Source organism: Taudactylus pleione, unplaced genomic scaffold (genome assembly GCF_031769625.1).
Source record: "Taudactylus pleione unplaced genomic scaffold, aTauple2 ptg000519l, whole genome shotgun sequence".
Taxonomy (NCBI): domain Eukaryota; kingdom Metazoa; phylum Chordata; class Amphibia; order Anura; family Myobatrachidae; genus Taudactylus; species Taudactylus pleione.
The window spans coordinates 1,246,068-1,263,215 of record NW_028284921.1 but is presented as its reverse complement, the minus strand read 5'-3'; the positions used below and the strand labels follow the sequence as shown (position 1 = coordinate 1,263,215).

The 17,148-nt window shown below is 41.9% G+C and overlaps 1 protein-coding gene across 3 annotated transcripts in view; it reads left to right on the top strand.

Moving 5' to 3' along the window:
* Positions 1 to 2,184: 2,184 nt before the first annotated feature.
* APBB2 (amyloid beta precursor protein binding family B member 2) overlaps positions 2,185 to 17,148 on the top strand; it is a 431,323-nt gene continuing 416,359 nt past the window's right edge. For 2 of the 3 annotated variants that reach the window (XM_088450565.1, XM_088450564.1), the window contains exon 1: positions 2,186 to 2,425. The gene's annotated coding sequence lies outside the window, so the exon portion shown is untranslated. Of the gene's footprint in view, positions 2,426 to 17,148 lie in introns of all 3 variants that reach the window. The other variant, XM_088450563.1, reaches the window with a different exon arrangement.

The following is a 17,148-nucleotide window of genomic DNA, read 5'->3' as shown; positions in this document are numbered from 1 at the left end:
ACCTGGAGATTTATATATTGTTTGAGATGGGCTATAGCCGCGGTCACCTCAGAAACAGTGATAAATTCTGGACTATTCTAACTGAATGATAATGTGAGAGCTAATTGCTATTCTGATTTATCGCTTACATGTTTCATGATACCATGGGGTAAATGTAATAGTATATGAGTTGCAGGCACTCACAAGTTTTTGGCTATTTAAAGCGCCAACAACCGGATTGTTTTTTCCCTTTTAAATTATTGTTGTCCTGTATCTAACAGGCACATTGCTGAAAACACTCGAGTGCCTGCAGCTCACAGGCAATGACATTTACCCCCATATCCTGTTCTACAAGCTCACTCATTGGATCTCTGCCAAGCATAGGTTTCTCACGTGAATTACATGTGACTAGTAAAAGCCCGCCCCTGCACAGCTCTGTCCCGCCCCTCCTTGCTTTACTTACTGGTCCTCCTGTCCACTCCTGTAGGATGGCTGCCCTGTCTCTGTCACCAGCAGAGGGAGCTATTGTGGAGGGCACATGTCGCAGGCCCACACCCCGGCTCCCACTGTGCATGTTGGAGACATGACAGCCATCCCGTATTATTACACAGATTCTCAGCTATCTGCGCTGCTTTGCTATTAGTGTCAATACTGATGGTCTTTTACAAAGTGTCGCAGTATGATAAATATTTTTCTTAGTTATGGTTTGTGCCTATTTTGGCATATTTCAGGTTTTAGGTATATGAATACAAGTAGGATGGTACTGACTGTAAGAGAAGCATTGCTGAAAAGCTGTGTAACAGTGAGGTGTCTGATTGTGCATAGAAATGCAAGAAATATCTGAATCCACATTCAGATGAGCTACAAGGGGTGTAAATTGCATATTTATGGTAGAGGGTATTCCCATTCCAGCAGAGTACATTCCCATAGCCTTAGAGGTGGCAGCAATGGGGCCCCTGTCTGTCTAGATATAGTTCACAGCATACTTAGTAAGTGCACCTAAATCAATGTAAATAAAGAAATCAAAATCTAAAGTCGTAACACAACATTAAAACAAACCTGATGTCCATTTATTGTCATGATTCATTCAGTAATAAAGGAGGCTCCAATGAGACCTATTTTAAGACTACAAAACAAACTGGCTGCACCCTTTTTCCCCCGTAGGGTGTCAAAAATAATGTAAATACATTTTTGCTTTAATGCACTGATCAGGTTGCTTATACGTGTTTTCTGTTACTTAGGTTTACTTAGGACAGAACTGCTCAGCCGAGGTTAGGAAATCTGTGTCTGTAGAAACAGTCCCTGGCCTGGCCACGCCTACAATACAGGGTGACACGCCTCCATTTTGTAGAACATGCCCCGTCATCACCCCCTCTTCGGCCTCCCCGCAACAAACGCAGCATGCTGCAGTTGTTGGGCATTGCCAACAGATTAGGGTCTGCACATGTGCAGTGTGACCCCTGTGCATGTGCAGATCAAAAAACATTGCAATACCATGCTAGTCTGAATCAGACCCTGCTGCACACAATAGACATTCCTGTATTGAATTAGTTAATTTCAGCAATCATGATCTCCACAATTCAAAATTAAAAAAAATCCAAGAACTTAAGGCCCCCATACATCAGAGAATGATTGCAGCAATCGTGCAATTTGCAATCGATTGTGTATAAAAATCTTTCCCTTTTTCAATCGATTGCAGATTGCAGAATTGCCACAATCGATTGAAAAAGGGAAAGATTTTTATACACAATCGAGTGCAAATTGCACGATTGCTGCAATCAATCTCTGAAGTATGGGGGCCTTTACTTAACTACTGTAGAGTAAAAAATAAAATTATATATTATTCCCAGTGACAACTACTGTACAGTGCGACAGAGGAATTATGGGTGTTCCTGATATACAATTTTATTACAGACCCCTGCCAACAAAAAGGTTAATGTTTAATAATGCCCGTATTGTCTAAAATGACTATATTATCTATAATGACTGTACTGTCTTGCCTATGATTCAGTAACTGTATTGGGAGTTAGTTTATTTGTTTTCCTGCATCCAGCCAATAATCAGGAAGATTGCCCCAGCACAGGTAACGATAGTCACACTGACTGAATAACTAGGGAGAGCTGTATATCTCTCCAGTGAGCAGCAGGTGGCGCTAGCAGCCTTCGCAGACAACGGCGCAGTTTCCATTCATTCCAGAGAAGAAGTAGGGAAGAGGGAAGGAAGGGCTGGGAATTGTTTCCTGAGTGAGTGCTGTGAGCTGGAATTAGCTTCCGGCTGCTGGGGCTGGTAGTGTGGGGGAGAGTGAGAGCAGACTAGCAGCCAGCCAGCACTGACAGCAGGGTAAGGGAGCTGGGATTCTCCTGAACTGACTTGTCGACACTGGTGTTGGATTGTCTAGTCCCAGTGGGGCTGTGGATTGCAGCAGCAGTTGCAGTGGGGGCTCTGGGTAAGCACAGTACATTGAATTACTGGTATTATGTTACCTTGCTAGGATGTCTTATGTCATGTGTTACATTTTCCATGGCGACCTTGTCATTATTATTATTATTATTATTATTATTATTATTATTATTATTATCAATAATGCATTCTGTTGATCTGAAACTTACGTGCGTTGTTTTATCTGTACAGATGTCTTTAGTTATCACAGTTATTTCTATGTATGTCAGTGGTTACCTACGACTGTACGAGGGCATTGGGCTGTATGTATATTTATATTGTTACAGTATGTGTGAAATGAAGCATGGCATTCTATGTGTCCAGTCAGTACTGTAGCTGGGACCGGGCACCTGCAGTGTCTGGTGGGCATGGGGTAGGTAGGTGTGAGCATTGGCAGAGTCTGGTGACTTGCTGGGAGCAATGACTGATCCACATCCCTATACCTCTCTAGTGTTTCCCAGCCTGTCTGCTGTAGCAGTGTTTGGAAATAGCTGAGTCCTCCATGGCAGGAATGTATGGCCTCAGGGCTGGGTGCATGAAAGCAATACATGGTTTCCTAAGAAAGATCCTTGGTGCTTTTAACCATCTAGACCTGCCTGAGATCTGAGCAGCTTTTCATGTAGAGATGAGAGAGGTTGGGTGAACCCTTGTGCTGCAGGCTTTGTAATATTACAGCTCTTTGATATAGACTGCACATGAAACATATCAGAGTAATGAATCTGGGTACGGACAGCTATTGCTAGAATGTCCTTGATAGGTGACATCTATGGATAGGTGATGTCATAATGGCATTAAACAAATACTGATGAAAAGGAAGGGTGAGGATTAAATATGATTATATAGGTTTATATCTATGAATGTCTATGTTTAGATGTCATTGATGGGTTATTTAATATATCCATGTATTTGTTACTTATTGAGTATAAGAGGGTAATCTATTTGCTCCCCGTCACCTACTGTCACATTGCAGGTTTTTCTTTAGTTAATGCTACAGACAGGGAAATGGTGAGAAATAGAAATGTAACAGGTTATCGGTAGCATTGGAGATGTATCGTATGCTGGGTACACACTAGACGATTTCTTGGACGATATGTCGAATTGGATCGACATATCGTCCGGATTGTCTAGTGTGTGTGTACTATGCACGCTTCCGTGATATCTGGGTCGTACCGCGGGCTGTGCATGCCTGGCAGATGGAGCGACCCAGCTGCCGATGCCAGGAGGGTAAATGGTTCTGGTGAACAATGTATCGGGTGGTCTGACCCCGGATCGTGCAGTGTGTACTGCCAGCCCGATATATTGTACCATCGGGCATCGCATTGGTGGGTCGAGTAATGTGTACCTAGCTTTAGAGTATACATTATCCTGCCAGCATCTGCATACTTACACTATACAGTATGTGGGTGAGCGGCCTTCAGGAAGCCAGCTGGAGAGGAATGTTCAGTGTATACTGGGGACACGGTATAGATGGTATACACATATCCTGGGGACACAGTATACATGGTATACACATATCCTGGGGACACAGTATACATGGTATACACATATCCTGGGGACACGGTATACATGGCATACACATATCCTGGGGACACAGTATACATGCTATACACATATACTGGGGACACGGTATACATGGCATACACATTAACCGGGGACACGGTATACATGGTATACACATTAACCGGGGACACGGTATACATGGTATACACATTAACCGGGGACACGGTATACATGGTATACACATTTATCCGGGGACACAGTATACATGGTACAGGTTGAGTCTCCCATAACCAAAATGCTTGGGACCAGGGGTATTTTGGATATCGGAATATTCCGTATTTTGGAATATTTGCATAAAATAATGAAATATCTTGGGAATGGGACCTGAATCTAAACACAGAATGCATTTATGTTATATATACACCTTATACAAACAGCCTAAAGGTCATTTTATACTATATTTTTAATAATTTGTGCTTTAAACAAAGTTTGTGTATATTGAACCATCAGAAAGCAAAGGTTCACTTTCTCAGTCATGCTAAAAATATTCCGTATTTCGGAATATTTGGATATGGGAGACTCAACCTGTATACACATTTATCCGGGGGCACAGTATACATGGTATACACATTTATCCGGGGACATGGTATACACATTTATCCGGGGACACAGTTTATGTGGAATACACATTTACCGGGGACACGGTATACATGGGATACACATTTACCGGGGACACGGTATACATGGTATACACATATACCGGGGACACGGTATACATGGTATACACATATACCGGGGACACTGCATACACATATACCGGGGACACGGCATACACATATACCGGGGACACGGCATACATGGCATACACATTTATCCGGGGACGCAGTTTATGTGGTATACACATTTATCCTGGGCACAGTATCCATGGTATAGACACAATGCTGAATGTTGCATTTGTCCTTATTTAGAAGGAGATCAATCTTTAATAACCAAGAACACATTTGTAATATTTAAAAATACTGTATTTTATAGATTACCTATAAATAAGAAGGTTACACTACTATTCACTGTTTGATTTAGTTGTTACAGTTTACCAAGTCTCCGCAGAACCCATTTTGACCTTTTGGTTTTCACTCGACGTTTATAATATAACTCTTATGGAGCATTGGCTGGGTGTTGTGTTTCTTTCAAAGCATCAACGAATCATTGTCAGAATTCCATTATGGTTGTACTGATTACTAGGTGTTAATGTGTACAGAAAGATCAATTTTCTGTGCTTATAGCTACATAGCATATGTGCAGTCTTGCAGAATAACGTGTAGTAAGGATCTTGCATATGTAGCTTATGGCTCATACTAATGTGTTCTGTATCCCAGTCTCCTGTTTTATAATCCTCTGTGCTGGACGGTCACTAATCACTTATTGTATATATGGTATAAGAAGGCCCCTGCACTCTATTACAAAGCTCCCCTGGTAGCAGCTGATACTTGATCTCCTGTAGATGGATGCCTGCAGCCCTATGTAATGATACTGGCTATGTCACCATGATATCACCTACTGTTGTCACCCTTATAGTCAGCACAGCAAAGCTATATATGTTTCATGACTCCAGGATGTAGCTCAGGTATGAGTAAAGCTGCATTATAGTTTCTTTTCCTGGTATTAAGACCGATTTAGAGCACAAACTATAACTTTCAGATTTTAATATTAGAGTGAAATGAAGTTAAAGTTTTAGGAAAAACATCACTTTTGTGACCGTTAGCCCCATGTTATGACCTGATTTTGTGTATAGTTTTTACAGTTTATATATATTCTTGCCGTAGGTATTTTGACCCATTAAAGCCTTATAATGCATACAGTCAGGTGCATAAATATTGGGACATTGACAGAATTTTCATATTTTGGCCTCTATTCACCACCACAATGGCTTTGAAATGAAACAAACAAGATGTGCTTTAACAGTAGACTTTCAGATTTAATTTGAGGGTAATTACATCCAAATCAGTGAACGGTGTAGGAATTACAACGGTTTCTATATGTGTCTCCCAATTTTTAAGGGGCCAAAAGTAATTGGGCAAACTAAACAATCCTAAATCTAACTTTCACTTTTTAATACTTTGTTGCAAATCCTTTGCAGGCAATTACAGCCTGAAGTCTGGAACGCATAGACATCACCAGACGCTGGGTTTCATCCCTGGTGATGCTCTGCCGGGCCTCTACCTCAAATGTCTTCAGTTCCTGCTTCTTCTTGGGGCATTTTCCCTTCACTTTTCTCTATATCAAGTGAAATGCATGCTCAATCAGATTCAGGTCAGGGGATTGACTTGGCCATTGCATAACATTCCACTTTTTAGCCTTAAAAAACTCTTTGGTTGCTTTTGCAGTATGCTTCGGGTCATTGTCCATCTGCACTGTGAAGCATCGTCCAATGAGTTCTGAAGCATTTGACTGAATATGAGCATATAATATTGCCCAAAACACTTCAGAATTCATTCTGCTGCTTTTGTCAGCAGTCACATCATCAATAAATACAAGGGAACCAGTTCCATTGGCAGCCATACATGCCCACACCATGACACTACCACCACCATGCTTCACTGTTGAGGTGGTATGTTTTGGATCATGAGCAGTTCCTTTCCTTCTCCATACTCTTCTCTTCCCATCACTCTGGTACAAGTTGATCTTTGTCTCATCTGTCCATAGGATGTTGTTCCAGAACTGTAATGGCTTTTTTAGATGTTGTTTGGCAAACTCTAATCTGGTCTTCCTGTTTTTGTGGCTCACCAATGGTTTGCATCTTGTGGTGAAGCCTCTATATTCACTCTTGTGAAGTCTTCTCTTGATTGTTGACTTTGACACATATACACCTACCTCCTGGAGAGTGTTCTTGATTTGGCCAACTGTTGTGAAGGGGTTTTTCTTCACCAGGGAAATAATTTTTCTGTCATCCACCACAGTTGTTTTCCGTGGTCTTCCGGGTCTTTTGGTGTTGCTGAGCTCTCCGGTGCGTTCTTTCTTTTTAAGAATGTTTCAAACAGTTGATTTGGCCACACCTAATGTTTTTGCTATCTCTCTGATGGATTTGTTTTGATTTTTCAGCCTAATGATGGCTTGCTTCACTGATAGTGACAGCTCTTTGGATCTCATATTGAGAGTCGACAGCAACTGATTCCAAATGCAAATGTCACACCTAGAATCAACTCCAGACCTTTTACCTGCTTAATTGATAATGAAATAACAAGGGAATAGCCCACACCTGTCCATGAAATAGCTTTTGAGTTGATAGTCCCATTACTTTTGGCCCCTTAAAAAGTGGGAGGCACATATAGAAACTGTTGTAATTCCTACACCGTTCACCTGATTTGTATGTAATTACCCTCAAATTAAATGTGGAAAGTCTGCAGTTAAAGCACATCTTGTTTGTTTCATTTCAAAGCCATTGTGGTGGTGATTAGAGGCCAAAATATGAAGATTCTGTCAATGTCCCAATATTTATGCAGCTGACTGTATATCATTCTTCCGGAGGATGATAATCATAGCTGAAAATGATAGTGCTACACAGTTTTGAAATAAACAATCAAAATCAATGTTCCTAAATGGAAACTATAAGGTGAATCTGTATCCCCCGGGGGTGCCTAACCCTAACCCTCCCTTCCCCTAGCTTTGATAATTAACATTTTGATAGTCGTGTTTCAAGAATTCAATGTATATTATATTTGTTTTACCATGGATGTAGAGTTAGTCTACATCCATGTATTTACCAAGCTTTTACTGGCAATTGGCATACTGTGAAATATGGACCAAAGTCCCATCACCTTTGATTAGCTGCTCTACTAATAAAAGGTCTGTGTCTATGGCTATTGTTATTGTGGAAATAATTAGAGGATAGTTTGAAGAAATTAAATCTGGACAAACCAAACCTTAAGACATTTTTGAACCGCTATAATCAACAGTGTTCACACCAGGCTGTTTTGTTCGGGCGCATCACCCGAAACGGCTCACCCTCCCGCACTCCCTCCAGCCCCAATGTGCTGCGTCCCCTGTCGCCCGGTCACCCTCAACGTGTCCTTGTTGAAACGGACACAGATGCAGGTTGTGACGCCGAGCTGCCAGCCAGTTATCACCAGTGGGACCGCCTCCTTCCTGGGATGTGACTGCAGAGACTCCTCTTGTATAGGCTGCAATCAGGACGCGCTGAGCTCCGGAGTCTGGTCGGCCCGCAGCAGTGTTTCATAATAAAGGAGGTAGAGGTACCCTGGGTCATTAGTGCAGCTGCAGCAGTGTTTCATAATAAAGGAGGTAGAGGGACCCTGGGTCATTAGTGCAGCCGCAGCAGTGTTTCATAATAAAGGAGGGAGAGGGACCCTGGGTCATTAGTGCAGCCGCAGAGCAAAAGATTTGTCAGACTGGTATTAAACTGAAAAGTTGATATAGCTTAATGTGTATATAACCTTTCCGTGTTGGAAGTCCTGTGAGTGCTGCAGTACGTCTGCTACATACGTTGCCTCCCACAGAACGCACCCGGTCATGCTGTTATACAACTAGGGAGTGAGTACCAGCCTCTTTTCATTGTCTGTCTGTCTGTCGATCGATCGAGAGTGCCCCATGTTTAAATCATTATAAGGTCAGGACTTAAAACATTTTAGTATTGCGAAGGCCCCCACCTGGCTACTTCTTGATGCCAGCCAGATGGAAAAAATTCTGGGGAGAACACTGATCAAGCATTGGGACCTTCACATTTTCTCGCTTACTTGATGGACCCACGTTACCGTGGTAGTTGTTTAACTGCAGAAGAAAAGTTAGAGGCTCTTAAGTTTGCCAAAGAAAAATATCCACATTCAAATACCCTTCTACCAACATTAGTCAAGTTCCAAGCAAAAGCAACCCGTCTAATTGCTTCTTGTTTGACCACTATGTTGTCAACAGTGGCACCAATAGATTGGAGGAACATGAACATTGGTTCAGAAACTGTGGCTGGTAGTGACAATATCATGGTAGCAGTAGAGCAATTACTAACAGCTGCAGCATCATCAGCTTCAGTAGAAAGAATATTTTCAACATTTGGTTTGGTGCAGTGAAAACTGAGAAACTGCTTGGGTACTGACAAAGCTGCAAAACTTGTGTTTCTTTTTAAGGCGTTCAATAAAGCTATTGTGTAGGCTTATTCAGATTTACAAATCGGGCAAGGCAATTGCCAACTATTGTAACTTTTAACATCTTTGCTGTTTCTTTCCTTTTGCAGTTTGTGATTTGTGTGTAGTTTGCTGTGCCATGCCATGATGAACACTGTCAAGTCATTTAAATTAAATGTATTAAAGTTACAGTATTTTAAAATAACTTTGTATTATTGTTTTTACTTGGTTTATTTCTTTACTTGATAATTAAAAAAAAAAAAAAATCCATTTAAATTTAAAAAAAAAACCCCAACCATTTAAATTAAAATAATTTAAAAATAAATAAATCATTATTAAACACCTGTTTTTAATGAGGATTTTACTGGGCATTATTGAACTTTGTAGTATGATGTCTTCATGAGACTTATTTTTATTATTTCTTCAGTTTCCACTGCTCGCATCTATTAGTGCCGCCCTTTGTAGACCTTTTAATATCTGCATTATCGCATGCATGTTACTGATATACAGAGAATATCTAAAATATAAGTAACTCTAACCAGCCATCTGTTTGTTCGGTCCTTGATCTTCTTCTATCTCTCTGCAGCAGGGAATAGCCGGAGTGCCGGACACTCTCCTAGGTAACAGACATTCTCTGTGCACACTGCAGATTTGGTGCATTGCCATTGATGTCACAGCTGAAACACTGTGCTTTCATTTCAGCAGGTTGTTCTGTATCAGAGACACTTTCTGCACTATTTAAAGCTGTCAGTGCACACATTCTTTAATGGTGGTTTCCAAATGACTGTTTGCATTTCTTTGCAGTCACATCAGTACGATCTGATTATTTTTCATCTAACATAAAACAATAAAATAAAATAAGAAAGGTTACTCAGCAATAATGTTGTGATATGAGAAATAATACATTTAAAGTACTTGTGCAAAGCATCACAATTGTAGTCGTGCAATTGCAGTCTAAAGCTGGGTACACACTTATCGATGTGTGTGCCCGGCGATGCGACGCCTGACAGGCCGACACATCGGGCGGCTAGTACACATTAACCAATCTGGTGCCTGACCGTCTGATATGTCGGCCACCTGCTCCATTCACTACCTGGCGTCGGTAGCTGGGTCGTTCAGTCGGCCCTACATGCAGACTGTTGCGACGACCCCGATGGACGTCCATACTGGGTACACATTTGCCGATAATATGTCGGCCCGATCCGCTATCCCCACCATAATGATAACACAATACACACACTTCATTCGGTCTCAGTTTCATCCTTTTTGAATTCAAACTTTCATTCCTGTTCCGATTAATAAGGCCATATGTTTTTTGTACTAAACCTGTTATCACTCAAACATGTCAGTTTTCTTTAACAATTCAATAAAAAGTGTATTGCCCAGTTTAAGGCCAGAAATGACTGAAAGCTTGTCATGCTATTTGTGTGGTTTGTGAACTTTGCCATTTACTGCAGGCAAACTGGCATATTAAACACCACCACAAGGTCCGAAACGGCAAACTCAAACTGTGGGTTGAGACCTAGTAGAGTTGCAAACTGCAATATTTATTAATGCATGACAAAGTTTTTCAAAGTAATAACAAATTAAAATACTTGGTTTTGAAAGGTAACACAGCTATAACCCCATGTGTTTGAGCTACAGTATATTTCCTATCAAAATCCAGGAAACAATAATAATCAGTAAAAACAAAAAGAGGGTTCCTTATCCAATGGCAACCAAAATAGGGGGACAAAAGTATGGAGGTCCCACTGGTAGTTACACAAGGCTACACAATGACATTAGCTGTAAGAGGTATATTTACTAAAGGTTGACTTTAATCGATTTCAAATCGATCAACATCGATTTTGTGTTTCTGGGGCTAAATCACACATTTACTAAAAGAACATTTTTTTTATTTGGTTTTTCAAGTGTTCGTAAATGTAGTGTTCATTCTAGCACCCTGCACCAGTGCAGTTCCTCTTTTCTGTCTTCGGTGTCGCTCTCTGCTCTGGTGCTTCTAGCACACTCTGGTCTGTATCTCAGCAGTTTGTTGCATTAGCTGTGTGCTAGAAGCACCAGAGCAGAGAGCAACACCCCAGGCAGGAAAAAGGAACTGCACGGGTTGGGACAGGTGCAGCGTACTTGAATGAACACTATTTTAAATGTGTGAGCCCACAAACACAACTTCGATGTTGATTGATTTAGATCGATTTGAAATCAATTAAAACCGACCTTTAGTAAATACACCCCTGACAGCTAATGTCCTAATTCTTCCAATTTTTTGCAGGCCCTAAAAATGGCAGTGTTTTGGCTGAAAGTGGACATATCTGGGTGTGTCAGGGTTTGGATTGGACAGAACAAGGACATGCTTATTTTGTTTTGGTTTGCCAAGTGTAAATGCCATTATGTATGTCATAGAATTAGTGCCAGAGTGTACAGAACTGCACATTTCCGCCAGTTCACTCTGTACATAATGACAATCTAGTTGCCAGGTTGGCACAGTAGTTTGGTGTTGAGGGTGTGGTGCGAGTTTGGAGGCAAAGCAGGGGGCATGATTGCATCATTGCGGCCCCGCTACTTAATTAAACTTTTTAAAAAAAGCTGGATTGGACTGAACAATGTATTTTACCTTTTAGGATTTATTTGTACAAATCATGGTCTCACCAGGCTCTAGTACATTGAACCTGTTGGTATCCGGTCATTAGGTCTACATGGTCTGGATAGACAATGTTTAGGTAGACAATGGAAGATAGACAGGCAATAGATAGACAGGGACTGAAGGTCGAAGGGTCTGAAGGTCGACACACTAAATGTCGACTGGTAACAAGGTCGACAGGCAGTAGGTTGACAGGGACTGAAGGTCGATAGGGTCAGAAGGTCGACAGGCAGTAGGTCGACAGGGATCAGGTCGACACACTAAAGGTCGACAGGTATGAAGGTCGACTTGGTCATTAGGTCAACATGCAAATTTTTGACACATGGTTTGTTTTGTTTTTTAGCCCTAATCTTTACCCTAACCTTCCTCTTGGTGCCTAACCCTCCCTCCTGGTGCCTAACCCTAACCCGTCGGGGTAAGTGCCTAACCCTAAGTGCCTAACCCTGACACTAACCCTAAAAAAAAAGTGCCGACTATCTGAGTATCAAACTACTGCCTGTCAACCTTGTTACTAGTCGACCCGTCGGAGTAAGTGCCTAACCCTAAGCGTTGGAGTGAGTGCCTAACCCTGACACTAACCCTAAAAAAAAATGTCGACCATTTGACTATATGAGTGTGCCTGTCGACCTTCATAGCTGTCGACCTTGTTACTAGTCGACCCATCGTAAGTGCTTAACCCTATAAAAAAAAAGTGTCGGCCATTTGACTGAGTGTCGACCTAGTGCCTGTCGACCTTGTTACCAGTCGACCTGTAATGTGTCGACCTGTACCTGTCGACATATTGCCTGTCGACCTTCAGACCCTGTCGACCTTCAGTCCTTGTCTATCTTCCATTGTCTACCCAAACATTGTCAATGTAGACCTAATGAACCACACCCGAACCTGTCACCAAGCACTCACTCAGTAGACAAATCTCTAATTTAATAATTTAATACATTTCTGGAAATACATCTATATTTTAAATAAGTTTCTGGATAGTAGTCCTATAGGAAGCATGCACAACGTGGCAAAGAGTTGGAGGTTTTCTTTCCATCTTGGATAATACATTTGATTTCAACAGGGAATGATTATGGTTAATTGAATCCAGTAATGCTGGCTACAGAATCCTTGCACGTATTGCCAGAAATGCGCACACACTGCCTGGTACCTTTATGACTTTGTGTATAATCTTTCTTTATGTATTTGATGAGCATGACTGTTATATTTTTGTTGCATAAATTATAGAAAATTGTTTACATGTTTTGCACATCAAATTTTATTTTGTTTGTTCTTTTTTGATTCATATATATTATGTAGCAACAAAAACGCAACAGATCCCAGCAGCAGTTTGTATGGCTTGTTGCAGATATCGTTTGCTAGTATGTACAGTCCAGCAATGCATTACTTCTCTACCTTTATAGCAGGGCAAGATAAGTTCAGCTCTAACCTGGGACACAGAGCATGGACTGAGCACAGGGCCTGATTCAGACCCGCATGCTAGGATGCGTTCGCACGCAGCCGTCTGCTGCCAAAGTATGCAAATTCCTCGCTAACAAGACATTAGCACGCCCACTATGTCTTGCCGTGTGCCGTCTGAATCAGGCCCACAGGTCGGAGCTGGGTTTTACCCCTAACACACCGGCTGTTGGACCCAGGTTATTCCCGGGTCCAGCTGTTCACAACAGACGCGGGTCTTCCGACGTCATTGTGGACGCTTGGAGATGTCATCTCCAAACGCTACTGAAGCCAGCCAATCAGTTCATTTGAGGCATGACCCGGGTCATGCCGTACACACCGCACTGTTACCCGGGTTCGACCCTGGTAGCTACCAGGGTCTGATTCCCGGGCAACTCGACCCGGGTTATTTTTCTCAGACCCTTTTACAACAAATGTAAAAAAAAAAGTGGATAAGGTGTATGTAACAGGATGACCTCAGCTCTCCACCCGATCACAGATTTGTTTTGATCCCCACTGGATCTTGGGATATCATTGATTTCCTGTTACCGTCAGTAACCGCCTCTTACGGACTCCACCCACTGCACAGTGAGTGGGTAAGTTGCTGCCACCACTAGTCCTTCCACCGGCCCTGGAACCGCTTGCTGCTGTGTATGCATAGACACGCTGCAGCCACACCTCCTGAATGGTGTCTGCTGATACTCGCTGATCCCTCGCAGTGGACCAGGCCCTGCACGGTAACTGGCAGAGGGCTAGAGCTTGGAGACACTGGGCTCAGTCCAGAACAGCCGGAGAACGGAATAGCGTTCGGTGTAGTTCTGTTGTAGCAGGATTCAGAGGTAGTCGTTTCTAAAGACATGATGTTTATTGCTCATATAGTCTTAAAAGACTATTCCTCTTAGCTTAAGGGGGTCAGCATACAGATGTTTCACAGCAGTACAATCCTTCTTGATATTCAAAAAGATACACACAAATCAGGCTCGCAGGCCTTCTTTTATGTTACTCCAATACACATTACCACAGGGGGTAAGTCCGCCCTGTGTTCCTTTTAACCAATAATGCTGTCTCACATTATGTAAATAAATACATCCTACATTTCAAAGGAACTAACATTTCCTTGTTAAGACACGCGGTGGCCATTTTAGCAATGTGTGGTCGGGCTCCGGCCACAGGGTATAACTGAAAAGATCATGCTTATAGCAATACAGTGCAGTGAATTGTGAACTTGCAAATGATACTTTGAGTCCTGCAAATGTATATAAAAATGTACATTTATTTATATCCTTTTCCAAAGCAATAGATATTAACTAACCAATTGTAAATGTTCAGTACTTACAGCATATTGTGTTTTGTTAACTTATTTGTAGATAGACACCGCTTACCGACTGAGGCTATGCGATACCGAGGATTTGCGTTTTGATACTATGTATCTCATTATTACCTTTTTTTTTTTAATAATAATTTTTTATGTTGCAAAGATCAGTTAGGACGTATATGCATGACATTTGCAAGGCGCGATCAGCTGAATCTACAGTACAGGGGAAATGCCACTTGCCATTAATGAGAAGCACTACGTTGATGTGGAAGAGTGCCTTATGAATAGTCATGGACAAAAGAGAGAAGGGAATAAATATACTTACAGTACTGTATTCTACATCACACCACATCATCATGTGCCAATACCATTCCATTATCTACCATTAGGAACACATCTGACATAATGAATGTGTGATAACAATTAAGTTGGTACACAACGTTCTTAACCACTTACCTGACAATTTTCTTTCCCCGTATACTGGTCAGAAACTTTAATTTTTTAATTAAATTTAAGTTTAGAAAGTATTTCTACAAATATATTTCAATATTTGATAAAATACAAGTATAATTTGGGGGTATTTTCTTTACCCCCTATCCCTGAATTCCAAAGGCCCCCCATTGTAAAATCACCCCATACAGTGCCCCCAGTAGTGGCCACCACCCCCTATGCAGTGCCCCCTGTAGTGGTCCCCATATACAGTGCCCCCCTATATAGTGCCCCTTTAATCAGTACCCCCAGAAGTGGTCCCCCCTGTGGATTGCCCCAAATAGTTGTCCCCCCTATACATTGCCACTAGTAGCGACCCCTCCCTCTAAAGTGTCCCCAGTAGCGGCCACCCCCCCCCCATGCAGTACAGCCACCACCACCCCCTATGCAGTGCCCCTTACACACACACAAAAAAAAAAAAACCCACAACTTACCTGATCCCTTCCCCTGCCGATGACCGCTCCTCCCGCCTGCTCTGCACTATGGGAGAGACGTCATGACGCCTCTCCCATCACCTGCTATGGGGGGAGTCAGAAGGCGAAGCTCATGAGTGAGCTCCAGCCGGTTCACTCCGTGGACGCAGCAGCCAATGAGAGTCTGTCTGACTCTCATCGGCTGCTATAACAAACACACAGACGCCGCTGGCAGCTGTGTGTTTGTTACTGTGTAGTGTGGACTGCGCTCGCGGTCTGCACTACACTAGCGGCAGCAGGGGGTTGCTGCAAATCTGGTCGCCAGGCAGCCAAATCTGGTCGCTATGGCAACCTGGCCCCTGGGTTTTGTCGAGCCCTGCCATACAACAAAGTTATTAAAGAAGTTGGAATATACAAGTTGAGGATGATTTGTAAACTTTATAGTCATCAAAATGTAAAACATTTCACCAAAATGCTTCTAATGATTATGGTTTTGTTTTATACAGTATTTTAGCGTTGGCGTGTCAGTATTGTAAGAACCACTGCTCTAAAACATAAATATGATTAAATCCTATATTTATCTGTAAAACTAGAAACAGACCCCTCTGATTTTATTTCCTCTTGATACTGAGGGACTATTTATCAAGCCCTTCAGCCCCGTTAATCATTCGGAAACAGTAATTTCCATATAATGATCACTAAAAATCACTATTTAATAAGCCTGTAATCCAGGAGACATTGCAGATATCTTTTGCCTAATGGTAGAAGCACACTGCCATACACTGTATGGGGACGCTGTGACTGTCCTCCTTATTAAGTTCTGAAAACTGATGGCGGTGGCACAAATCACCACAAACAAGCTTTCACAAATTGCCGCGAATAGTGTGGGATAAGAAACGTTATGTTTTAGGGCATTTATCACATTTTTATAAATGTGCCCCATAATAATAAATATGCACATTTGATTTATTTATTATTATTTTCCAGGCTTCCAATATTATCAATTCCATGCATTTTAATGCGTTTTTATACTATTATATTGATCAACCAAGATGTAGCAATGTCTCAATGCAACTTTAGCAGACTCTGCCTACACCTCCTAACTGCATGTAAAGGTGTCCCAGTTGCCAGGTTGGATGGAAGAAGTGTCTTGATTCCCACCAATGGGGCATGCAGCAATGTGGTGGTGTTTTTTGGGAACGCCAGTGTTGCATCACCTTCCAAATATTGTACATGATCTTGTTATTATTATTATTGTTTATTTATATGGCGCCCAAGTGTTCCGCAGCGCCTTACATTGTACATAAAACAAATAAGTGACCTACAGTACAATACAGTGTAGGACAAGGACATGGATAATATACATTGCTACATTAGCACCCAGATAAGCAACAAAGCATAAGCAACCAAGTGTTGGGTACCCTAGTGGGGAGTAAGGAGTAGATGACCGTAACGTAAGGAAAAACACAAGAGGGTAGAGGGCCCTGCTCGTAAGAGCTTACATTCTAAAGGGGGAGGGTCAGACAAACAGACGTGATACAGAAGTGGTAGACAGGGAGGAAGGAGTAAGCTAGGATGAGAGCTGGAAAGCTTTGATGAAGTAGTGGGCCTTGAGAGCTTTTGAGAGTTCATAGGGAACTGGTGTTTTGACTGGTACCCCTTCAGTTTTCATATTTTTTTTTTTTCCTCATACCTTTTGTCAATTATTATGTATGATTTTGTAGCAGGAAATTAAGTAAATACTGTAGGCCCTAGGGACGTAAGCCTCACAGAAGGTTACACCCACCATCCTAAAATTCAATATTAGAA